The sequence below is a fragment of the Palaemon carinicauda genome, chromosome 1 (genome assembly GCF_036898095.1).
Source record: "Palaemon carinicauda isolate YSFRI2023 chromosome 1, ASM3689809v2, whole genome shotgun sequence".
Classification (NCBI taxonomy): domain Eukaryota; kingdom Metazoa; phylum Arthropoda; class Malacostraca; order Decapoda; family Palaemonidae; genus Palaemon; species Palaemon carinicauda.
This window is the reverse complement of record NC_090725.1, coordinates 67256928-67283110: the sequence shown is the minus strand read 5'-3', so window position 1 is coordinate 67283110 and position 26183 is coordinate 67256928. Positions and strand designations below refer to the sequence as shown.

Below are 26183 nucleotides of genomic sequence, written 5' to 3'. Positions count from 1 at the left end.
CTTCCCTGGTCCAAGGGTTTGACGGCAGCCAGGAAAGTGTTCTTCCAGATCGCCAGTTCGTCAAGCTCACTTCGAGGAGGCTCATCCTTTAAACTCCTCCCGCCTCCCTTCATCCAGCAGAGGAAGTACTATGAGGTCACAGATGGCCCTACCACTAGATCCCTTGGTAGAAGCTCTCTCAAGTGGGATCCCGATAGAGAGGCTTTCAAGGCTCTCTGCCTCATTTTCAGCATCTGAGATCCTTAAAGTAGAAAGTGGCAAAGTATGCCATGCAGGCTGCTTTGTGACTTGATCTATGTTAGGGTCAGTGGACCACCTTGTACGTACCGAGGATTGGTCCGAGGAATGTACAAGGAGGTCCATGGAAACCTTCCTCGTGTCTGGCACTCGGACCTTAGAATTCCTTTCCCACCAGGTTGTTAACCTTTGGGCAAATGCAATTCTAAAGAGACAAAATGCTGTGATTGAATGGTTTCACAGACAAGTACCTAAAGCTTAGGTAACCAGGTTTAGGAACTCTACCCTTGACAGTACAGCCCTCTTCAAACCTCTTCCATCCCTAACCTGAATCCTCCCATAGTCCCCATCCCAGGTCCTCCCATAGTCCCCATCCCAGGTCCTTCCATAGTCCCCATTCCAGGTCCTCCCATAGCTCCATCCCCAGCTCTGGGTTTCCCCTATCCCCAGTCCTGGGCCTCCCCTAGCTCCAGCTATGGGCCTCCCCTAGCCCTATCCCTGGACCTCCCCTAGCCCCAGCTCTTGGCCTCCCCTAGCTCCCCACAGCTGCATCCCCAGTCCTGGGCTTCCCCTATCCCCAGTCCTGGGCCTCCCCTAGCCCCAGCTCTGCGCCTGCCCTAGCCCTCGACCTCCCCAAGCCCTGGGCCTCCCCTATCCCCAGTCCTTGGCCTCCCCCTAGCCCCCTCCCAGTCAGCCTTCGTCTCGCTCATATTGTCTAAGAATGTTTTATGAAAATTAATGAACACCACACCCAACCATGCTCCTTCACATTCATTAGACATTCATGAAATCCCTTTCTTGCTTCCTTGTTCTAGATCCTGAACGGTCATATTTTAAGCCAGTGGAGATTCCTTCCTCTCGTGCTGTATCTTAGACTCTGGATAGGGTGCTTGAGGGTTTGGCAAAGTTGAATTATTGCTCCATCTCCCTTAAAGAACTATTGCAAAAAGCTATTTGTTCCGACAAGATATACTTACCTCGAACTACTTTCGTAGGAGGACTGGTATAAAACCACTCCGCTCCGACCAAAATGATTTAATTCCCACCCCCACAATGCCCGGCGGGGACCCGGCCGCCATCTTGACCTCAGGTCCTCAGTTCTCGCTGGTTGGTCGCTACGTGCTCACGTCTCGACCTCGCTCCCGCTTTGACCCTGACCTCGTGGTTCACACGTGGTCTCCTCGTGTTTCCTGTGTTCCCTTGCGTTTTCGGTGTCCTTTCTTTCCCTGTGTGTGTGTCATTGCCCTGTGATGGAGGCTCATCATCGTTGCCCTGGGCCTTCTGTGGTGAAAGCGTGTGGCGCTTTCTTGTCCAAGGAAGAGGTTGACCCGGGGACAAAGGTGCGCGAAGGATGCTACTTGCCCTGAATGCGTTGTTTGGCCCGACTGGCAATGCAAGTTAGTCGGGATGAAGAAGAAGGCCAAAAAGGAGAAACGTACTAAGTCGAGGGAAATGTCGGTAGAGTCGTCCTCTGCCAGGACGACTCCGGTACAGGTGAAGTCCCCAAGGTCATCCCCAGTTCCCATCCATGGGGGGGATGTAGGTGAGTCTGTTGCTGGCCCTCAACCGATTGTTGAGCCCGTTTTTTCGTCGGGTGATGCCCCTGTGGCGGATCCCTTGTTATTGTCTTTGTGGGCGCGTTTGCGCCTTGCGAGTGCCCCCTCCATGGAGGAGTTTGTAGCTCAAACTCGTGGTGCGGAGGTGCCCCCCTTGGTAGCTGTTCCGGCCATAACCCCGGTAACCGAACTGCCTTCTCTGTGTGTCGTTCCAGGTCTGTCATCGGGAACGTGCGATCCACATCGTGGGCGTTGTGTGACGGGCTCTTCTGATGTTGTTCCGCTGAAAGACCCCGGGTAATTTGCTGAGAGACAACGAGCAGGCTTGGGACGAAGGAGACCTCGGAGTGCGATGCACCCACCCTGAACTGTCTCCCTCGGTCGGGTCGGCAACCCCGTGGTGGGGAAGACCAGGTCAGTGAACCCGCGGGACGACAAACCTCACAAAAAGAAGAGAGCCAAGTGTTCTTCTCCTTCCGACGGAGACTGATCTTCGGACGGGACCTCCTTGGAGAGTTCCTCCTCCCGTGTGAGGAGAAGGCGCAGTGGGCGCAAGAGGAACAGTTCGCGGTCTTCCTCGAGGTACTCTAGAAAATATTCTAGGTCGTCCCGGAGGCGGCATAGGCGCCGCAGGAGCAGCAGTAGGAGGAACAGGTGGCATCGCAGACATGGCAGTTCCCATTCTCCAAGGAAGGCCGGTAGGGGTTCCCCCGTTCCCACTGCAGGAGGGGCTGCCCATGAGACGGGGATCCCCGAGAGGAGAGCGGGGCCCGTGGTCTACTCCCGGGGCTCTCCGGCCTGTCCACCAACCCCCGCCCAGCGGCAGGCCCCGTGCAGAAGGCCCCGCACGGCATGGCCCCGTGCAGCCAAGAATGGGGGGGGGGTCCCCCAGTTACCCCGCAGAGGGAGCCTAGAGGTGGTAGCTCCCCAGGCATGGTGAGGCCCCGTTCAAGTGAGGTGGGCAGACCCATGACGGCTCCCGCCCCCCCAGAGGCGCTCCTTGATACGGCTCTCCCTGCTTGGGTGGAGTACTCGGCTACCCCCGCAGGTTTGACGAGTGAGCCCTACCGTCCACCGCAACAGGGGCTGCCCGTGAGATGGGGGTCCCCGAGAGGAGAGAGGAGCGCGTGGTCTACTCCCGGGGGCTCTCCAGCTGGTCCATTGGCCTCCCGCCCAGCGGCAGGCTCCGTGCGGCTGAAAGTGGGTAAGGGTCCCCCTGTAACAATGCAGTAGGAGCCTAGGGGTGTGAGCCCCCCAGGCGTGGTGGGGCCCCGTTCGAGTGAGGCGGGCAAGCCTATGACGGCTCCCGCCCCCCCAGAGGCTCTCCTCCATACGGGTCTCCCCGCTTGAGGGGAGCCCTCGGCTACCCCCGCCAGCTTCGACGGGGATCTGGTGTTGCCGGACACAACACCGGAGGAAACATCAATGTTCGGGAGGGTCCTAGCCTGGATCTGGGACCTGAACAACCTGAGTGAGGCGGAAGAGCTCAGGGGTCTGGACTTCCCCACGGCGGTGGACAGGGCCCTGAGCACAGTGCCTAAGGAGGCCAGGCCTTCTCGTTACAGGAGACCCTGTCAATGGAGGCCTCTGCTTGGTCCTTGTCCCACGCCATGTCCTGGTTGGACTTGTGGTCTGCGGCAGTGGCCACTTTCCACACCAGCCACGATCTCTCCAACGAAGCAGGCCTGAACCTCTTCTGAGAACTTCTCCGGTCTGGGACCAAAGCCATTAAGTTGGCTCAAGGATCCAGGACAGAGACCCCAGGTTGCTTAAGAACTCTCCAGTGGAAGGGGAAGGTCTGTTTCCAGAGAACCTGGTGGAACAGACGATGGAGAGGATTGAAGGAAGGCAGGTCCTGGGACTCCTCCCACCAGCCTTCCTTCAAGGCCCCTGAAGGATTCTCGGGTCCTTTCAAGCCCAGGTCCTCTTCCAGAGGAACGCGGGTCCCTAGGAGGAAGTAGGGTGAAAGGCCACCCCCCCCCTTCCACTATCCTCACCACCAGTGGAGGGTTGCCTCCAAAACATTGAAAAAGTTGGGAGAATTCTGGAACCGACCCATGTTCTGAAGGAAGACTACCGGGTCACTTTCCTGGACGAGACCCTGGGGCGGACACCTTGCATCCCGGGACTACTCCCACAAGGAAGCCCTACAGGCGGAGACCTCCGCCATATTGCTCAAGGGCTCCCTCCAACCGGTGTCGGACAACTCCCCGGGCTTCTACGTCAGACTCTTCCCAGTCCAGAAGTCCTCGGGGGGTTGGAGGGCCGTGATAGACCTCTCAGCCCTGAACAAGTCTATCAAGGCTGGAGTGGGGTCAGGTAACTTACCAATTCATCACCCTATCCACGGTCCCTCAGGTTTTCACAAGTGTTCTCCCTGGTGTCGGAGACAAACGCAACTTCCGACTCCTGTGTTATCTAGACGATTGGTTGCTGCTTTCAGTGTCAGAGGTACTCTTGAAGTAGCAACGGGAAGTTTTGTTAGCCTTCTGCGGGGAGCTGGGTATCGTGGTAAATATGGAGAAATCCCAGCTGACACCAGTAAGATGGACGGTATACTTGGGGATGGAGCTGGACACGACCTTGGAGAGGACCTTCCCCTCAGAGGAGCGCATCTGGAATCTCGGGGAGATTTCCAGGCCATTCCTCCAGGGCCTCCCTATGAGGGCCAAGGACTGGCAGAGGCTACTGGGTCACCTGGCCTCCCTAAAGAAACTGGTTCCTCAGGGCAGGATGAAACTGAGGCCCCTTCAGTGGAACCTAAAGGATCATTGGTGCTATACCGGTTCCCCCACTCATGTGGTCCCTCTGTCCCCCAATGGGAGGGTGGTCCAACAGTGGTGGTCCCTGCTGGAGAACTCCAGGCTGGGCACCCGCTGACGGATTCCCCCCGGAAACATTGCTCTTTACGGATGCCTCCAAGGAGGGTTGGGGCGCCCACCTGGCCTCTCACACAGCACAAGGTCAGTGGTCGCAGGCAGAGAGAGCTCTCCACATCAACGTCTTGGAGATCTTGGTCATTCAGAGGGCCCTGTCAATCTTCGAAGGGGAGCTAGAGGGCAGGACGGTAGCCCTGATGTGCGACAACGCCACAGTGGTGGCGTATGTCAAGAAACAGGGAGGCCTTCGCTCCAGTGAGCTCTGCCTCATAACAGAAAATATCCTGGAATGGGCCAAGAGGAGACACATAGACCTCATGGCTCGGTTCATTCCGGGAAAACGAAACGTCATAGTGGACGGTCTCAGCAGGAAGGGCCAGGTCCTAAGCGCCAAATGATCCCTGAACCCTCAGGTGGCCAGGGAAGTCTTGGAGAAGTGGGGTTCCCCTGTGATAGACCTGTTCGCGATGAAAGTGAACACAAAACTCCCGGTCTACTGCTCCCCGGTACCAGACCCAGGGGCTGAGATGGAAGACTCGTTTCAGCACTCCTGGGACAACATAGGCATCTACGCCTTCCCACCCTTCGGGGTCCTCAGGTAGGTGTTGAACAGGCTCCTCCGGTCCAGGGGCGCGAGGATGACCCTCGTGGCTCGGTGGTGGCCCGAAAGTTAGTGGTTCGCAGACCTTCAGGCTCTAGCGCCATATCCCCCGTGGCCTCTTCTTCTAAGAAAAGACCTCCTGTGTCAGTTGCACTTCCTAAGGTTCCACGAAAGCCCGCAGGTGCTCTCCCTTCACGGATGGCGACTATCGAGTGCCTGCTGAAGAGAGATGGTTTCTCGGTTTCAGCGGCCTCCTACATTGCAGGTTATTTGCGAAAATCCTCTGCCGCGGTGTATCAGGCCAAGTGGGCCACCTTTTGCAAATGGTGTAGGAATAAGGGAGTGAAGCCACTCGAGGCTTCCATCCCCCTGATAGCAGACTACTTAATCTTCCTGAGGATGGACAAGAAGGTCTCGGTACCAGCATTCAAAGGAGTTAGGGCTGCCCTGGGGCAAGTCTTCAAGCTGAAAGGCCTGGACTTAGGTACCTCGAATCAGTTATCCATGCTGATCCGCAACTTCGAGCAGTCGTGCCCCCCGCAAGCCTCCAGGGTCCCCGCTTGGGGTGTCGCCAGGGTCCTGGACTCCCTGAAGGGACCGATGTTCGAGCCCCTGAAGGATACCTTGGACAGGGAGCTCACATTGAAGACAGTCTTCCTGTTGGCCTTGGCATCCTCCAAGAGGGTGAACGAACTGCACGGACTCTTCAGCGAGGTGTCCCACTCCAAAGGGTGGAAAGACCTCTCGTTTAGATTCTCTCCGTTCTTCGTGGCTAGGACGCAGAACCCCTCTGTGGTGGATTCAAGGTTCGAGGAGTTCTCTGTTCTAACGATAGCCTCCTCAGGGGACCCAGAAGACATACTCCTATGCCCGCTAAGAGCAGTCAGAAAGTACTTTAGTAGAACAGCCAGGTACCACCTGGGTCTCACCTCCCGCTTCATCTCTACCGGCCTGGTCAAGAAGGCAGTGTCGAGGAATACGGTCTCCTTTTGGTTGCGAAAGGTCATTAGGAGGGCTTATTAGATTTCTGGAGTGCCTCCCCCCCCAAGCACGCTAAGCCTCACAACATCAGGGACTTGGGTACCTCCTTGGCCTTCTCCAAGAACATGGCAGTTTCTCAGATCTTAAAGGCTGGAGTCTGAAAGGGGCAGTCTACTTTCACAGCCCATTACTTAAAGGACGTTACGAGGAGGACGTTAGATACCTTCTCGTTAGGTCCTATAGTGGCAGGTCTTCAGCAGGTGTGAAGGTCCTGCGAGGTTCTGTTGCGATAGGGTTAGTGATACACACACATCCCCCCTATCATTCCCGAACCCCCACTACCTATTCCCAATCCCCCCCCCCCCTCGGCATTCCTTTTGCCCTTAGAGCGGGAGGAACGAATGTGAGTTTGAATAGGTAAGTTATCAATTGATTGCTAGGTGTATTATTAATGTGTGTTATATGATTCTCATTCCCCCCTGGTATGCCGATCCGTCTACCATGGGGCTTCTTGCCCCTGAGTTCAGGGTGGCCCTGGTCCCAATTCACGCCCTCCTCCTAAGTCTGAGTCTCCTAAGAAAGTAGTTCGAGGTAAGTATCTCTTGTCGGAACAAATCAGAAATTTTAAGTAATTTTTATTTTTCCTTACGATACTTACCTTGAACTACTTTCGGGTTATGGCCCTCTCGTCCATCCCCAGGTGAACTGACACTCAGAGAGTGGGCGAAGGTTGGAGCGAGAACTTGAGGACTTGAGGTCAAGGTGGCGGCCGGGTCCCGGCCAGGCATTGTGGGGGTGGAAATTGAATCATTTTGGTCGGAGCGGAGTGGTTTTATACCAGTCCTCCTATGAAAGTAGTTCGAGGTAAGTATCGTTAGGAAAAATAGAAATTACTTAAAATTTCTGATATTTTTAATAGCTTTAGCCTTAGAAGGAAGAGTCAGTGAACTTGCAGCCTTTCAGAGAGATCAGGAGTTCATCACCATAATTCCTGATTTTCAGGAGATAGTAACCTCTGTCCAGTGTCTACCCTGCAACTATGCTTACAGATCCTTTCCCTCAGAAGATTGTTTGTTTCAAAATACCTAGAACAACACGTTGAAGGGCTATCTGTATTCTAATGACCTCTCTAATTAAAAAAGCTGATTCTGTCTCCAACCTCAAAACCACGATGTGAGAAAATTGCTTATCCACTAGCATTCTTTGTTAATATGCAATTCCAGGGCATTCAGAGCTTACAGGATTGATCTGGGCATAGGGGTTGTTTGGAGGCAGATACAAACAATCATCCTTTAGGTAAGGAATATGTTTCAGCGTGAAAGCTGGACGGCCATTGAATGGTTTAACGAGCAGTTAAGCAACAGGTGGGAAAGAGGACGTTGAGCCCCGCCCCCTTATTTGTCAAAATCTGTTCTTTTATGTTTTCAGCTGTCTCAAGTATGGACATACTGATGCATGCACCCTCAAGCAAACTTTTTGTTTTATTTTTATTTCAGAAAGTGAATACTGGGTGTTGATCATTGTTATATTGTGAAGCAAAACACTTGATTATAGGGGAATGGCCTTTATATTGGCTGTAAATCCACACTCTCTGTTCTCTTTCCAGGGACATAATTGTTCTCAGTCATTGTTGAGGCCTCTTTGCAGTGATAGGCATATGCTTCAGATGTGAGGAAGAGAGCTTTGCTTCTTCCTTCTGCTCATCGGGAGCATCCACTTTTGCTGCTTCTGTGCTTACTCCCCTGGCTCATTCCCTTGAAAGTGTGCAGGAGCAGCAAGGAGCCCTCCGACCTATTCGGTAGGTTTTCAGGTTCTGATCCCTCCTGTGCTAGCCGCACCCTATAGGAGGTTGGATGTTCTTCTCTGTTTCTGTTACCACTCATGACGAGTGTGATATAAAGAGGTTTTAGCCATTTTAGGTCTTTCAAGTAGGCCCCTAGTGCCAGTGTCTCCTTGGTGACACCAGTGATGAGAGGCTTGTCAGTGTTCTGGTGATGTTTGCAGGGGAAACCCCTCCCAAAGGCCAAAGGATGTGTTTCTTGGTGCAGAGGTGTTCTTTTTGCATCCTCCTGACCTTATCACCCTTACCCCTTCTTTCCCTAGTGGAACTGGTTTTACGGCCCATGTTTAGGCCCCTTGGGGCCGATACATGGATAGGAGCCATGAACCTGGTCGACGGGTACGAGCCTTAGGCCATGGCTCTGGTCATGGGCTACCTCTGTATCCAAGAGGGACAAGTGTTGCAGCCCCACATTTCAGCTTCCAGGTCCAGAGCCGTTTTGCTGTGTCATGTTCCTGAGCTACCTCAGTAGTGAAGCGGTACAGGTGCTACAACCCCAGGTCTGACCCCTCCCCGCCCCCCCCTCGGCTGTTGCACAGGGAAGGAGCTGTCGCCCTGTGTCATGGCTTCAAGCCTTGGCTCCATGGCAGCTGGGGCTTGAGTCCCAGACTACCCCTGTAGCCAAGCAGGACATGGGTGACATCTCAGTGTTTCGGCCCCCTGTGGCTGAGGCATGTGACTGGTCACCATGACCCAGTCTCATGGCCCTGAGCTAGGGCTCGGATTCCCCACTTTGTCTTGCATTGACGCAAGCTTTGACTGCTCTGGGCTGATTCACGGACCCATGCCAGAACTCAATGTCATGTCTCTGTGCCTTGTCTCCCCAGGGCCAGGGATCTCGTCTCTAGTTGCTGCTGTAGCCAGGTGGGAGATAGCCGGTTCACATGGCCCACGGACAATCCAGGATCCGAGTCATGGCCCCCTGGACTGTCCGTGTAGGTCTTGTTTTACGGGCTCCCGATATATGGAGCTGTGGCCCCATGTCATGGTTCTACACCATCCCCCGTATTTGGCCGATGTACAGGGTCAGAGCTGTAACCCTCGAGCCTCCGGCCGTGGAGCTGTGACTTGAGTCCCCAGCTACTGTGGTCTAGTTTTAGCTCCATGCAGCTGATACACGGGGCAAGGTCGTAATCCTGTATCACAGCTCCTTTGGAGCATGGCTCTACCTTAGTAGCAGAGTGGTACTGGGGTATGGTTCCGTTTGTTGCCCGCTGGTATCAATGCACTTGGCTGTCCCATGACCTTGTGTCACATCCCCCCTCCTTGGCTTCATGAATCTGGTTTTCTTGCTATCCAGTTACATCCCTAAACATTTGTTACCCTCCAGTTGATGAAGCGTTCTTGGCACATGGGCGCTCACTAGATGACCAAGAGGAATCTTCTCCCCCCTGAGGGAAGGGGCCGGAGTCCATTCTTCCACTCTTCTATCAGCGTATTAGTATGATTACTCCATTCATATCTGCTGTGTCATTCATATCTGCTGTGTCAGTTCCAGGGATCTTATCCTCACTATTAGTAACTTTCACCTGGGCTGCTTTTGGTCTCCATTTACGTGGTCAGCCTGCCCTGGGGACAATAGGCTGGGTAAGAGGACACTCAGATTTTATCTGTACCTAAGGTGCCGAAAGAGACAGACAATCCCGGATTAGTACTTCTGACTGATGCCTATGTACACTTTCGAGGGTGCGACTGTCGGAAGTAGGATACCGGAGATCCAGCCTCTGGGGCTTCTTATCTTTGGGTGGCCCTCAAGGGTCTGGACCATCCCTGGGGCTGCCTTGGGCACACCACTTTCCAGGCAAGTTTTCTCAGAAGTGTCTCTGTCACTTATGAACTCTTCGGTGCAAGGTTTGCAAAGAAGCCCTCTGGGCCTTTCCTAGTCCATGGCAGGACAACCCACAACTTATCGGAAGGAACTATGGCATGCAGCTTTTTTGGGTTATCCTCCCTGTTTCTACCAGATAGTGGGGGTATGGATTAAGGGAAGAAGATGGTTACACTTTGCATCATTCACCTCACTCTTTCCTTCTTCCGAGAGTAAGGGGATTTCTAGTCGTTCCTCTGGTAAACCAGCAGAAGCAGGGGGCTAAGCTTGAGTAGTGTGAATCCTTTTGGATTGGTGCTTACTATCCTCGTCAGCCCTTTGAGCCACCCCCCTTCTCTCTGTTGCTGATAGAGTACTCATTCATTCTTCCAAAATTCTCGAGATCCCTGGCCTTGCTGTCAGAGGTAGGAGGAATGTTGGAGGGGATTGGTCGTAGAATTCCAACAGAGGAATAGTTCTTGCTGTCTGTGGATCTGAAGGATACATACTTTTAATACCCATGCATCAATCCATTATTAGTACTACCCTTCTTCCGCTACAGATTCGATGTACCAATTCAGAACTCTGGGCTCTTAACTGGATATTGCTCTTCAGTTGTTTATTCAGATGTTCACCTAGTTGCACTAGTAACTTTGGGCCACCTCAAGAGATAGGTATGATAGTGGATGTATCCAATTAGTAGGTTATCCTAGTCTCCAGGTGGCAGTAGCAACAGGATTGTGATATTGAGGAAATTCTAATTTCTTTCCCAAGCTGAGGTTGAAGCACTTGGGCATGCTGGTAATATCAAAATTTGATTGGTTAGATAATCTCATCAGCAATCCTATGGAGGATGTGCGTCCGTTCTGTCATACTGAACATCCACGGTGCGGGCAGAATCTTCTCAGCCATCGTTCCTCACTGAAGAAGCTTGTGCCTCAAAGGAATTTCTTCCCTATGTATCTCTTCAGATAATGTTTGAAGAGTCACTCGATAGTCTCCAGGAATTGTCATCCTCCTCATGCCCATGGGATAGGTGGCTAAATAGGAATCCTCATAGGAGAGTTCCACTTGACTCTTAGTTTCCTTTCATACAAGTGTGGTCAGATGTGATGAAAGAAGGGAGGTGCACGTGCCTGAACGACAGAGTCATGTCAGTGGTGCGGGTAGAAGAGGAGGCATCTACTCTGATGTCATGGAGCTAGCAGTCTTTATAGTGCTGCAAGCCTTTCAAGATCATTGAGGAAGCATCTAGTGGGTGTATTGTAACAATACCACCATATTGGCCATGTCTACTTCTAAAAGCTGACGAAGTAGATGCATTTCTGGATGTCATTCTATGCCAGGGAGTTGTCAGCCAATCACATTCTGAGCAAGAGGAATGGGCTAGCAGAAACACTTAGTCACCAAGGGAAGGCTGTAGTAGAATCAGTGGTCCCTATATCCTGGTGTAATGGGGAGGGTTCTGGTTGGAGGGTTCGTCGGGGATTGACCTGTTTGCCATACAGTTAGACAGAAAGCACCCTGGATTTTACCTCCCCTCCAATCCAACACCCATGAGATTACTTGGACGGTTATGCCCTGTTTCTATTTAACCCTGGTCCGTCAGTTAATCTTACATGCAGGATTACGCTGGCACTTGGGTTGATTTGGGTGGTGCCTAGATGGCCTTATGACAAATGATTTCCCGTTCAGCCTTGTTGAGACCCCGAGGGAACACTCTTGGCCCTCGCTCCCCATGGGAAGTGGGCCATTCTCTATGATGGCTATCATGGAAGGGATTCTTCTCGATACTGATCATCTCTAGACTAGATCATGGATTTCTACTTCTTCCTGGCTGGGAGAAGCTCCCTCTTAATAGTGGCCATCAAGACTACTCAAACTTAAGCATGGTATTTTGATGGAAGGGGATAGACCTCTCCTTCTCATAGGAGTTGCCTGTGGTTGGGAGTGCTTCTGACAGTCATGCTATTCTCGGTTCCTTGTCTTCAAGAGGAATCTTGTAGTTGGCCAGGAGATGAAGGTTGGGGTTTGTATGCAGTAGACTATCTTCACGGCCTTTATAGTACAGGAGTACCCACAATCCCCTTGACACCTTTTAGCTTGGTCTTGTGGTAGTTGCTTAAGTAGGGGTGTACCTAGCCCAGATCCCATATGGGATAGTAAGCATCTTGTCTATGGTAACATATAGTTGTAAGTCTGGAATGGAGGCAGAACAATCTCCATCCTTGCTGCTCCTATCTTAGGGACAAAGCGATCAAAGCATTACTCTCTAAATCTGACTTGATGCTGGTAAATTACACTTCTGAGCTCCATTCTTTAGAACCCAGAGAAGTACTCCTTAATCCTTCCTAGACAAGGGAGAAGATGGTAGAATATATACCAACCCTTTGGTCATCATATGCCAAGTATATTATTCCTGATTGCAATCCCCATCTGGAGTAGGGGATCCCTCCTTTGACCACATACCAATCTTTTTCAACAGGCCAGACCTTATCAATGGTAGTCAGATAGGAGGTTGCTGGAGTCATCTTCGCTCCCATATGGGACAAAGTTGATTGACATTTCCAGGAAAGAAAAGAACCTATCAGTTTTTTCTAGGGGCACAGCCCTCCAAGCAGTGATTCTCCCTACCTAAAGGACGATGGCTTGTATCTGCGTAGGAACAAATCACAAAGCTTTAAAGTAATTAGGATATTTCCTAGCTATACAAACCTGAGTCCTTCATATTATACATCCCTCCTTAACCACCCGTCTCAGTCCTGAGTCAAAAGGTCTTAAGTGAAGAGACTTTGACAGGCAAGACCTGCCCTCTCTTCCACCTGTCTTTCAACTGCTTGTTAAACAATTCAATGGCCGTTCAGCATTCATGCTGAAACATATTCACTTCCTAAAGAACTCAGGTTTGTATAGCTAGGAAAAATACAAATTACTTAAAAAAATTGTCATGTTTATTAAACACTACCTGAAAAAATCCATGCAGTACAACTTTCATGGGTGGTACTTGTCTCGTGGGGGATCCCTACAAGGGAAATTCAGAGAGAAAGACCAATTCAGTCGTTTCCTTCAGTGGAAGTGTGATGACAGGTATCCAGTTTTCTCTGGAGTCATTCCTTATGAGTGGAGGGTCAGAATTGTTAGTTTTTCTTCTTATATATACAAATGTGTAGTTTTACCTTATTTCTTGGTGGTAGAGTGTTGTCCTCGATAGTGCACGAGTTTTCTCAATTAAGGCTCCATACTAGTCCTTGGAAACCACAGAGCACATTAACTCCTAGAAAAGGGGTTTTGTATAAGGACCCTTCCTCCTCTTTAGCCTCGTGTATTGGAGTGGGACAATGGATTCTCACTTAAATTTAGATGACGTCTGGGTGCAAGTTGATGCACTGGTAGAGATGTCCCCCATTGCAGACAGTTTTCAGCATTGGAGTTGCTGTGTTTAGTTAAGTAGTGTCTGAACTGTCATATTGGATTCCTGCTCTAATCTTTCACAGTAAAGTCCTTGGAAACCATACATCACCTCTCCAAAAATAAATTTTCCTTTGTCAAAAACCTTTTAATGGATGTGTGAAATGCATCGAGAGAATTTCATTCATTTCTTAAGAAAAATTTGTTTTTGTTTACAAGCAGTTTAGGTTGCAAGTTCTCCCAGAATGTATTACATTTGTAACCCAGGGTACTACTTTACACGTTTTATTTTGACCTGTAAGTTTTTGTCACAAAAAGTGGGATAATCCCAGAGATAAATAAGAAAACTGTAGATAATATCATTTTTCAATATTAAACTTAACCGGTGATTATATAAGCTGCAGCTCTGCTGCCCGACAGAAAAACTCTACGGTCAAAATACGCCAGCGATCGCTATGCAGGAGGGGGTGTACATCAACAGCGCCATCTGTCGAGCAGGTACTTAGTACTCCATGTAAACAAAGAACCAATTTTCTCTCTGTCGTGCCACCGGCAAGACCTACTAAATTCGCTGTTGCTTACTGGATTGGTTTTCACAGATTTTGGTGAAGTACACATTTCTAGTTATTAGCTTTCGCTTTGCAGAGGTTATCTTCAATACATCCTTGCATTCTTTTATTGATTTTTGGATTATTTGTTGACGACTTGGATAGATTTTGAATTCCCCTTTGACTAATTCAAGATGGCTGACCCTTCTCAAGTCCCTAAATACAGAAAGTGTAGTGCTAGGGACTGTTCAAGGCGTCTTCCGAAGGCCTCTATCGATCCGCACACCGTTTGTTCCAATTGTCGGGATAAAACCTGTCAATTGGAAGATCGATGTGAGGAATGCGATGGGCTTTCGGAATTCGATTTTCTCGAATTCCTGAAATATTCACGTAGGCTAGAGAGAGATAGAGTCAGGAGAAGTTCATCTCGCTCCGTTGATTTTTCCTCTCCTCATGCCCCACAACCTATTCCTTCCCCTGTAGTGGTTGCTCCTGATCCCCCTTCTAGCACTCAACAACCTTCGATGGCAGATATGATGCGTGCCATCCAGGCTCTGGGTGAGAGAGTCGAGTCATTGGCGAGTGACCGTAACCAACTCATGGCAGACGTCAAGGAGTTGAAGGGTAAGAGTGCAGTGGGTAGTGACAAAGTGAGTGGTAGTGTTGTGGAAAGTATTAGTGTTGCGCTTGAGGGTGCGTCTGTTCGTGCCTGTCGTCCTCCCAGTCCGGGACCTCTTGCAAGCTCCCAAGCCCAGGGGAGAAGCAATGTCGTACGACCAAAGGGTTCGACAGGCTTTAATCAGCGGACAGACGTTCCCTCCGTGGTTTCGGACGTATCTTACCAAGATCGCCCCACCCACAAGAAGACGAGAGAGCCCATTTATTCCTCGTCTGCGGAAGATGTTTCTCGGAAGAAACAATGGACCAAGGTCTCACGGCCTCTTAAACGCAAGTCGGTCCCTTCCGCGCAAGTCCAACGGCCCAGCTGTACCCACTGGGTCAGTTCGGACTCGCTGCAGTCTTCCGATGACTGCACACCTCCTAAGAGAGGCAAAGCGGTACCGCAACAGGCAGTAACACCGTCTGTTGCCGCACCTGCTACTGTAGACCCTAAGTGGTCTTTGCTGCAGACCATGCAGACGCAGTTAACGTCATTAATGCAGGACTTTCGTGCGGAGAAGGTTGACGCTGCACCACCCGTTAGCCTACAACCAACCACGGTTGTGCGTCCAGTGGACGCTGAGGCTACCTTCTCCCGCACTCCAGCTGTGAGAGTCCCGCCACCCATGCGCAGTGTACCCTGCCAGCCGCATGTTGACGTTCAGCGACGCACGGAACCCTCCGTTGACGTTCGCGAGTTACAACAACAACCTAAGTTGTTTTGTTTTGACGCGGTGCGTCAACCTCCGCAACCCAGTGTGGTTACCGCTACTCGCCCACAGCCGACTAGACAGTCAGGAGTAGACGCTTTGCGCCCCCGCGCTGCTATGGTTGTTGCCAGCTCACAGACTGGCCAACAGTTCCATGACGTTGCGTCCAGTGCAGTCACGCATGCACCCGTGCTGCCGGACTCAGCTGACCAGCCAATTCCTACTCCTTTGCCGCTTTCTCCTCAGTATTCAGACGATGTACTCTCTGATGATGACGACGCTGCACACTTTGACGACCCGCATACGGACATCGACGAACCCAAGACCACGCCTCCCTCCTTGGACTTTAGGAAAGTTCTTGCACTGTTCAAGGAGATGTATCCTGATCAGTTTGTTTCTGCAGCCCCACGCTCTCCTCCATCTGAGTTCGCTTTAGGCACGCAGTCATCCGCGCCTGCCTTTACGAAGCTCGTCCTCGCCCGCCCGTCTAAGAGAGCTTTAAGAGTGTTGGGAGATTGGATGCAGTCCAAAAAGCACCTTGAGAAGACAGCATTCTTGTTTCCCCCTGCGAAACTCGCTTCCAGATCGAGCGTCTGGTATGCCACGGGAGAAGTTCTCGGCTTGGGAGTTCCTGCCTCTGCCCAGGGCGACTTCTCAAGTCTAGTAGACTCTCCCCGCAGGCTAGCCATGAGACGCTCCAAGATTTGTTGGACTCCTTCAGACTTAGACCATCTGATGAAAGGAGTGTTCAGAGCCTTCGAGGTTTTTAACTTTTTGGATTGGTGTTTGGGAGCGTTGAGCAGGAAGACCTCCCCTTCTGACGAGGAAACTTCCATGCTCATTATGTCCTGCATGGACAAGGCCATACGGGACGGTTCCAGTGAGCTTGCGGCTTCGTTCGTTTCCGGGGTCCTCAAGAAACGGGAAAACCTTTGCTCCTTCTTGTCAGCTGGAGTAACACAATGTCAGAGATCGGAACTTATGTTTGCTCCTCTTTCAAAGTGCCTTTTCCCAGAGGAGTTGATCAAGGAGATTACTGCCTCCTTAATTCAAAAAGACACGCATGACCTGGTTGCGTCATCTGCCCGCAAAGCCACCCCTTTGCCTACCGTGTCTAGACCCAGGATGGACACTCCAGCGTCCAGATTTATTCCGCCCTTTCGTGGCAGAGCCTCCAGCAGAGGAGGTGCTCGTGCCGAAGGGAGACGTGGGATTAAGAAGAAAGGTACCAAGTCCTTTAAAGGCAGAGTCTGACTGCCACCTTCTTCAGACAGCAGTGGGAGCCAGACTCAAGAACTTCTGGCAGTCCTGGGAGAACAGGGGCGCAGATGCACAATCTGTGAAGTTGCTCAGAGAAGGGTACAAGATCCCGTTTATGCGCAAGCCCCCTCTAGCAACGTCTCCCATCGACCTCTCTCCCAGGTACAGAGAGGAGGACAAGAGACTAGCTTTGAAGCAAGAGGTGTCTCTCTTACTAGAAAAGGGAGCGGTAGTCAAAGTCCGGGACCATCAATCCCCGGGCTTCTACAACCGTCTCTTCTTAGTGGTAAAGAAGACAGGAGGGTGGAGACCGGTGCTAGACGTCAGTACTCTGAATGTCTTTGTCACAAAGCAGACGTTCTCCATGGAGACGACAAAGTCTGTTCTAGCAGCGGTCAGGAAGGAAGACTGGATGGTCTCTTTAGACCTAAAGGACGCTTACTTTCACGTCCCCATCCACCCAGATTCCCAACCTTTTCTAAGGTTCGTTTACGGGAAGGTTGTCTACCAATTTCAAGCCCTGTGCTTTGGCCTAAGCACGGCGCCTCTTGTCTTTACGAAACTGATGAGGAATATTGCCAAATTCCTGCATTTAGCGGACATCAGAGCCTCCCTCTATTTGGACGACTGGCTTCTAAGAGCTTCTTCCAGTCGTCGCTGTCTGGAGAATCTAAAGTGGACTCTAGATCTGACCAAGGAATTGGGTCTCCTGGTCAATATGGAAAAGTCCCAACTGGTCCCATCCCAAACTATAGTGTACTTAGGGATGGAGATTCACAGTCAAGCTTTTCGGGCTTTTCCGTCGGCCCCCAGAACAAGTCAAGCCCAAGGATGCATCCAGAACATGCTAAAGAAGGACCGATGTTCAGTCAGACAGTGGATGAGTCTGATAGGGACGCTTTCATCACTGGACCAGTTCATTGCGTTAGGGAGACTGCACCTCCGTCCCCTTCAATTTCACCTAGCTGTTCACTGGAGAAAGGACAAGACGCTAGAAGCGGTCTCGATCCCCATTTCCGAGAAGATGAAGTCATCACTGACTTGGTGGAAGGACAACATCTACCTCAGAGAGGGTCTGCCCCTAGCTGTTCAGACCCCCAACCACGTTCTCTTCTCGGACGCATCGGACACAGGCTGGGGTGCGACATTAGACGGTCGGGAATGCTCGGGATCTTGGAACTCGAATCAAAGAGCGTTACACATCAACTGCAAGGAGCTACTGGCAGTTCATCTGGCCTTGAAAAGCTTCAAGTCCCTCCTTCTAGGCAAGGTGGTGGAGGTGAACTCAGACAACACCACGGCCTTGGCGTACATCTCCAAGCAAGGAGGGACCCATTCTATGACGTTGTACGAGATCGCAAGGGACCTCCTCACCTGGTCAAGAGATCTAAACCTGTCTCTAGTAACGAGGTTCATTCAAGGCAGCATGAATGTCATGGCGGACTGCCTCAGTCGGAAGGGTCAAATCATCCCAACAGAATGGACCCTACACAAGAATGTGTGCAAGAGACTATGGGCCACATGGGGCCAACCTACCATAGATCTCTTTGCAACCTCGATGACCAAGAGGCTCCCAAATTATTGCTCGCCAATCCCGGACCCAGCAGCAGTTCATATAGATGCTTTTCTACTGGATTGGTCCCATCTAGACCTTTATGCATTCCCCCCGTTCAAGATTGTCAACAAGGTACTGCAGAAGTTCGCCTCTCACGAAGGGACAAGGTTGACGTTAGTTGCTCCCCTCTGGCCCGCGAGAGAATGGTTCACCGAGGTACTTCAATGGCTGGTGGACGTTCCCAGAACTCTTCTTCTAAGAGTGGACCTTCTACGTCAGCCACACGTAAAGAAGGTACACCCAAGCCTCCACGCTCTTCGTCTGACTGCCTTCAGACTATCGAAAGACTCTCGAGAGCTAGATGCTTTTCGAAGGAGGCAGCCAGGGCGATTGCTAGAGCAAGGAGGACATCCACTCGTAGAGTCTACCAGTCGAAGTGGGAAGTCTTCCGAAGCTGGTGCAAGTCGGTATCAGTATCCTCAACCAGTACCTCTGTAACCCAAATAGCTGACTTCCTATTATACCTGAGGAAGGAAAGATCTCTTTCAGCTCCCACGATCAAAGGTTACAGAAGCATGTTGGCATCAGTCTTCCGTCACAGAGGCTTAGATCTTTCTAACAACAAAGATCTACAGGACCTCCTTAAGTCTTTTGAGACCTCGAAGGAGCGTCGTTTGGCCACACCAGGTTGGAATTTAGACGTGGTACTAAGATTCCTTATGTCAGAAAGGTTCGAGCCACTACAATCAGCCTCCTTTAAAGATCTCACTTTAAAGACTCTTTTCCTCGTCTGCTTAGCAACAGCTAAAAGAGTCAGTGAGATACACGCCTTCAGCAGGAACATCGGATTTTCATCTGAAACGGCTACATGTTCTTTACAGCTTGGTTTTCTAGCCAAAAACGAACTACCTTCTCGTCCTTGGCCGAAATCGTTCGATATTCCAAGCCTTTCTAATTTGGTTGGAAATGAACTAGAAAGAGTCTTATGCCCTGTTAGAGCTCTTAAGTTCTATTTAAGAAGAACTAAACCTTTACGAGGACAGTCAGAAGCTTTATGGTGTGCTATTAAGAAACCTTCTTTACCTATGTCAAAGAATGCAGTTTCCTATTATATCAGACTGTTGATACGAGAAGCTCATTCCCATCTGAATGAGGAAGACCATGCTTTGCTGAAGGTAAGGACACATGAAGTTAGAGCTGTCGCAACTTCAGTGGCCTTTAAACAAAATAGATCTCTGCAGAGTATAATGGACGCAACCTATTGGAGAAGCAAGTCAGTGTTCGCGTCTTTTTATCTTAAAGATGTCCAGTCTCTTTACGAGAACTGCTACACCCTGGGACCATTCGTAGCAGCGAGTGCAGTAGTGGGTGAGGGCTCAACCACTACATTCCCCTAATTCCATAACCTTTTTAATCTTTCTCTTGAAATGTTTTTTATTGTTGTTTTTGGGTTGTCCGGAAGGCTAAGAAGCCTTTCGCATCCTGGTTGATTTGGCGGGTGGTCAAATTCTTTTCTTGAGAAGCGCCTAGATTAGAGGTTTTGATGAGGTCCTTTAGTATGGGTTGCAACCCTTGATACTTCAGCTCCTAGGAGTCGCTCAGCATCCTAAGAGGATCGCGAGGCTCAGTAAGGAAGACGTACTTAAAAAGGCAGAGTAATTGTTCAAGTCGACTTCCTTACCAGGTACTTATTTATTTTATGTTTGTTATTTTGAATAACTGCTAAAATGAAATACAAAATACTTAGCTCATAATAATGTAAACATGTAATGCTGGTCTCTACCCACCCCCCTGGGTGTGAATCAGCTTATATAATCACCGGCTAAGTTTGATATTGAAAAATGTTATTTTTCAATATTAAACTTAGCCGGTGATCATATAAGCTGTCAGCTCTGCTGCCCGACAGAAAAACCTAAGGACAAAATACGCCAGCGATCGCTATACAGGTGGGGGTGTACATCAACAGCGCCATCTGTCGAGCAGGTACTCAAGTACTCCATGTCAACACAGAACCAATTTTCTCTCTGTCGTGCCACTGGCAAGACCTACTAAATACGCTGTTGCTTACTGGATTGATTTTCACATTATTTGGTGAAGTACTCATTTCTAGTTTTTAGCTTTCGCCTTGCAGAGGTTATCTTCAATACTTCCTTGCATTCTTTGATTGAATTTTGGATTATTTGTTGACGACTTGGATAGATTTTGAATTTCCCCTTTGACTAATTCAAGATGGCTGACCCTTCTCAAGTCCCTAAATAGAGGAAGTGTAGTGCTAGGGACTGTTTTAGGCGTCTTCCGAAGGCCTCTATCGATTCTCACACCATTTGTTCCAATTGTCGGGGTAAATCCTGTCAATGGGAAGATCGGTGTGAGGAATGCGTTGGGCTTTCGGAATTCGATTTTCTCGAATTCCTTAAATATTCACGTAGGCTAGAGAGAGATAGAGTCTGGAGGAGTTCATCTCGCTCAGTTGATTTTTCCTCTCCCCATGCCCCACAACCTATTCCTTCCCCTGTAGTGGTTACTCCTGATCCCCCTTCTAGCACTCAACAACCTTCGATGGCAGATATGATGCGTGCCATCCAGGCTCTGGGTGAGAGAGTCAAGTCATTAGCGAGTGACCGCAACCAACTCATGGCAGACGTCAGGGAGTTGAAGGGTAAGAGTGCAGTGGGAAGTGAAGTGAGTGGTAGTGCTGTGAAAAGTGTTAGTGTTGCGCTTGAGGGTGCGTCTGTTCGTGCCTGTCGTCCTCCCAGTCCGGGACCTCTTGCAAGTTCCCAAGCCCAGGGGAGAAGCAATGTCGTACGACCAAAGGGTTCGACAGGCTTTAATCAGCGGACAGACGTTCCCTCCGTGGTTTCGGACGTATCTTGCCAAGATCGCCCCACCCACAAGAAGACGAGAGAGCCCGTTCATTCCTCGTCTGCGGAAGATGTTTCTCGGAAGAAACAATGGACCAAGGTCTCACGGCCTCTTAAACGCAAGTCGGTCCCTTCCGCGCAAGTCCAACGGCCCAGGTGTAGCCACTGGGTCAGTTCGGACTCGCTGCAGTCTTCCGATGACTGCACACCTCCTAAGAGAGGCAAAGTGGTACCGCAACAGGCAGTAACACCGTCTGTTGCCGCACCTGCTGGTGTAGACCCTAAGTGGTCTTTGCTACAGTCTATGCAGACACAGTTAGCATCTTTTATGCAGGAGTATCGTGCGGAGAAGGTTGGCGCTGCACCCGTTAGCCTACAACCAACCACGGTTGTGCGTACAGTAGACGCTGACGCTACCTGCTCCCGCACTCCGCCTGTGAGAGTTCCACCACCCATGCGCAGTGTACCCTGCCAGCCGCACGTTGACGTTCACAGACGCACGCTACCCTCCGTTGACGTTCGCGAGTTACCACAACAACAGGAGGGTGGAGTTAAGTTGCTTTGTTTTGACGCTGTGCGTCAACCTCCGCAACCCACTGTGGTTACCGCTACTCGCCCGCAGCAGACTAGTCAGTCAGGAGTAGAAGCTTTGCTTCCCCACACAGCTATGGTTGTTGCCAGCTCACAGACCGACCAACAGTTCCATGACGTTGCGTCCAGTGCAGTCACGCATGCACCCGTGCTGCCGGACTCAGCCGACCAGCTGATTCCTACTCCTTTGCCGCTTCCTCTTCAACATTCAGACGATGGACTCTCTGATGATGACGACGCTGCACATCTTGACGACCCGCACACGGACTTCGACGAACCCAAGACCACGCCTCCCTCCTTGGACTTTAGGAAAGTGCTTGCACTGTTCAAGGATTTATATCCTGATCAGTTTGTGTCTGCAGCACCACGCTCCCCTCCCTCTGAGTTCGCTTTAGGCACGCAGTCATCCGCTCCTGCCTTTACGAAACTCGTCCTCGCCCGCTCATCCAAGAGAGCTTTAAGAGTGCTGGGAGATTGGTTGCAGTCCAAGAAGCAACTTGGGAAGACAGCTTTCATGTTTCCCCCTGCCAAGCTTGCTTCCAGATCTAGCGTCTGGTATGCCACGGGAGAAGTTCTCGGCTTGGGAGTTCCTGCCTCTGCCCAGGGCGACTTCTCAACTCTTGTAGACTCTCCCCGCAGGCTGGCTATGAGACGCTCCAAGATTTGTTGGACTCCTTCGGATTTAGACCATCTGATGAAAGGAGTATTCAGAGCGTTCGAAGTTTTTAACTTTTTGGACTGGTGTTTGGGAGCGTTGAGCAGGAAGACCTCCCCTTCTGACAAGGAAACTTCCATGCTCATAATGTCCTGCATGGACAAAGCCATACGGGATGGTTCTAGTGAGCTTGCGGCTTCTTTCGTTTCCGGGGTCCTCAAGAAACGGGAACACCTTTGCTCCTTCTTGTCAGCTGGAGTAACCCCATGTCAAAGATCGGAGCTTATGTTTGCTCCTCTCTGGAAGTGCCTCTTCCCTGAGGAGTTGATCAAGGAGATTGCTGCCTCCTTGATTCAAAAAGACACACATGACCTGGTTGCGTCATCCGCACGCAAAGCCACCCCTTTGCCCTCAGTGTCTAGACCCAGGATGGATACTCCAGCGTCAAGGTTCATTCCGCCCTTTCGTGGCAGAGCCTCCAGCAGAGGAGGTGCTCGTGCCGAAGGTAAACGTGGGAGCAAGAAGAAAGGTTCCAAGTCCTTTAGAGGCAGAGTCTGACTGCCACCTTCTTCAGACAGCAGTGGGAGCCAGGCTCAAGAACTACTGGCAGGCGTGGGAGAACAGGGGCGCAGACGCGCAATCTGTGAAGTTACTCAGAGAGGGGTACAAGATTCCATTCTTGCGCAAGCCCCCTCTAGCAACAACTCCCATCGACCTCTCTCCCAGGTACAGAGAGGAGGACAAGAGACTAGCTTTGCAGCAAGAGGTGTCTCTCTTACTAGAAAAGGGAGCGGTAGTCAAAGTCCGGGACCATCAATCCCCGGGCTTCTACAACCGTCTCTTCTTAGTCGTGAAGAAGACAGTAGGGTGGAGACCGGTGCTAGACGTCAGTGCGCTGAATGTCTTTGTCACAAAGCAGACGTTCACCATGGAGACGACAAAGTCGGTTCTAGCATCGGTCAGGAAGGAAGACTGGATGGTCTCTTTAGACCTCAAGGACGCCTACTTTCACGTCCCCATCCACCCAGATTCCCAACCTTTTCTAAGGTTCGTTTACGGGAAGGTTGTATACCAATTTCAAGCCCTGTGCTTTGGCCTAAGCACGGCGCCTCTTGTTTTTACGAAACTGATGAGGAATATTGCCAAATTCCTGCATTTAGCAGACATCAGAGCCTCCGTCTATTTGGACGACTGGCTTCTAAGAGCTTCGTCAAGTCGTCGCTGTCTGGAGAATCTAAAATGGACTCTGGATCTGGCCAAGGAATTGGGTCTCCTGGTCAATATGGAAAAGTCCCAACTCGTCCCATCCCAAACTATAGTGTACCTAGGAATGGAGATTCAGAATCAAGTTTTTCGGGCTTTTCCGTCGGCCCCCAGAATCAGTCAAGCCCAAGAATGCATCCAGAACATGCTAAAGAAGGACCGATGTTCAGTCAGACAGTGGATGAGTCTGATAGGGACGCTTTCATCACTGGACCAGTTCATTGCGTTAGGGAGACTGCACCTCCGACCCCTTCAATTTCATCTAGCTGTTCACTGGAGAAAGGACAAGACGCTAGAAGCGGTCTCGATCCCTATTTCCGAGAAGATGAAGTCTTCACTGACTTGGTGGAAGGACAACATTCACCTCAGAGAGGGTCTGCCACTGGCTGTTCAGACCCCCAACCACGTTCTCTTCTCGGACGCATCGGACACGGGCTGGGGTGCGACATTAGACGGTCGGGAATGCTCGGGCACGTGGAACGCGGATCAAAGAACGTTACATATCAACTGCAAGGAGCTACTGGCAGTTCATCTGGCCTTGAGAAGCTTCAAGTCCCTCCTTCTAGGCAAGGTGGTGGAGGTGAACTCCGACAACACCACAGCCTTGGCGTACATCTCCAAGCAAGGAGGGACTCATTCGATGACGTTATACGAGATCGCAAGGGACCTCCTCACCTGGTCAAGAGATCTAAACCTGTCTCTAGTAACGAGGTTTATTCAAGGCAACATGAATGTCATGGCAGACCGCCTCAGCCGGAAGGGTCAAATCATCCCAACAGAATGGACCCTTCACATGAATGTATGCAAGAGACTATGGGCCTTGTGGGGCCAACCTACCATAGATCTTTTTGCAACCTCGATGACCTAGAGGCTCCCAATTTATTGCTCGCCGATCCCGGACCCAGCAGCAGTTCATATAGATGCCTTTCTTCTGGATTGGTCCCATCTAGACCTTTATGCATTCCCCCCGTTCAAGATTGTCAACAGAGTACTGCAGAAGTTCGCCTCTCACGAAGGGACAAGGTTGACGTTAGTTGCTCCCCTCTGGCCCGCGAGAGAATGGTTCACCGAGGTACTGCAATGGCTAGTGGACGTTCCCAGAACACTTCCTCTAAGAGTGGACCTTCTGCGTCAGCCACACGTAAAGAAGGTACACCCAAGCCTCCACGCTCTTCGTCTGACTGCCTTCAGACTATCGAAAGACACTCGAGAGCTAGAGGCTTTTCAAAGGAGGCAGCCAGAGCGATTGCTAGAGCAAGGAGGACATCCACTCTTAAAGTCTACCAGTCGAAGTGGGAAGTCTTCCGAAGCTGAGCAAGTCGGTATCAGTATCCTCAACCAGTACCTCTGTAACTCAGATAGCTGACTTCCTTTTATACCTAAGGAAGGAAAGATCTCTTTCAGCTCCCACGATCAAGGGTTACAGAAGCATGTTGGCAGCAGTCTTCCGTCACAGAGGCTTAGATCTTTCCAACAACAAAGATCTACAGGACCTCCTTAAGTCTTTTGAGACCTCGAAGGAGCGTCGTTTGGCCACACCAGGTTGGAATTTAGACGTGGTACTAAGATTCCTTATGTCAGAAAGGTTCGAGCCACTACAATCAGCCTCTTTTAAAGATCTCACTTTGAAGACTCTTTTCCTCGTCTGCTTAGCTACAGCTAAAAGAGTCAGTGAGATACACGCCTTCATCAAGAACATCGGATTTTCATCTGAAACGGCTACATGTTCTTTACAGCTTGGTTTTCTAGCCAAAAACGAACTACCTTCTCGTCCTTGGCCGAAATCGTTCGATATTCCAAGCCTTTCTAATTTGGTTGGAAATGAACTAGAAAGAGTCTTGTGCCCTGTTAGAGCTCAAGTTCTATTTAAAACGAACTAAACCTTTATGAGGACAGTCAGAAGCTTTATGGTGTGCTATTAAGAAACCTTCTTTACCCATGTCGAAGAATGCAGTTTCCTATTATATTAGACTGTTGATACGAGAAGCTCATTCCCATCTGAATGAGGAAGACCATGCTTTGCTGAAGGTAAGGACACATGAAGTTAGAGCTGTTGCAACTTCAGTGGCCTTCAAACAAAACAGATCTCTGCAGAGTATAATGGACGCAACCTATTGGAGAAGCAAGTCAGTGTTCGCGTCTTTTTATCTTAAAGATGTCCAGTCTCTTTACGAGAACTGCTACACCCTGGGACCATTCGTAGCAGCGAGTGCAGTAGTGGGTGAGGGCTCAACCACTACATTCCCCTAATTCCATAACCTTTTTAATCTTTCTCTTGAAATGTTTTTTATTGTTGTTTTTGGGTTGTCCGGAAGGCTAAGAAGCCTTTCGCATCCTGGTTGATTTGGCGGGTGGTCAAATTCTTTTCTTGAGAAGCGCCTAGATTAGAGGTTTTGATGAGGTCCTTTAGTATGGGTTGCAACCCTTCATACTTCAGCTCCTAGGAGTCGCTCAGCATCCTATGAGGATCGCGAGGCTCAGTAAGGAAGACGTACTTAAAAAGGCAGAGTAATTGTTCAAGTCGACTTCCTTACCAGGTACTTATTTATTTTATGTTTGTTATTTTGAATAACTGCTAAAATGAAATACAAAATACTTAGCTCTTAATAATGTCAACATGTAATGCTGGTCTCTACCCACCCCCCTGGGTGTGAATCAGCTTATATGATCACCGGCTAAGTTTAATATTGAAAAATGTTATTTTTATTAATAAAATAAGATCATATATTAAAGGACCCTCCCTTCCTCCCCAATAGAGACCCAGTGGGCCG

General features: G+C 50.3%; 1 protein-coding gene across 1 annotated transcript in view; it reads left to right on the top strand.

The window, feature by feature from the left end:
- LOC137648665 (uncharacterized) overlaps window positions 1–26183 on the top strand; it is a 208523-nt gene that overhangs the window by 28954 nt on the left and 153386 nt on the right.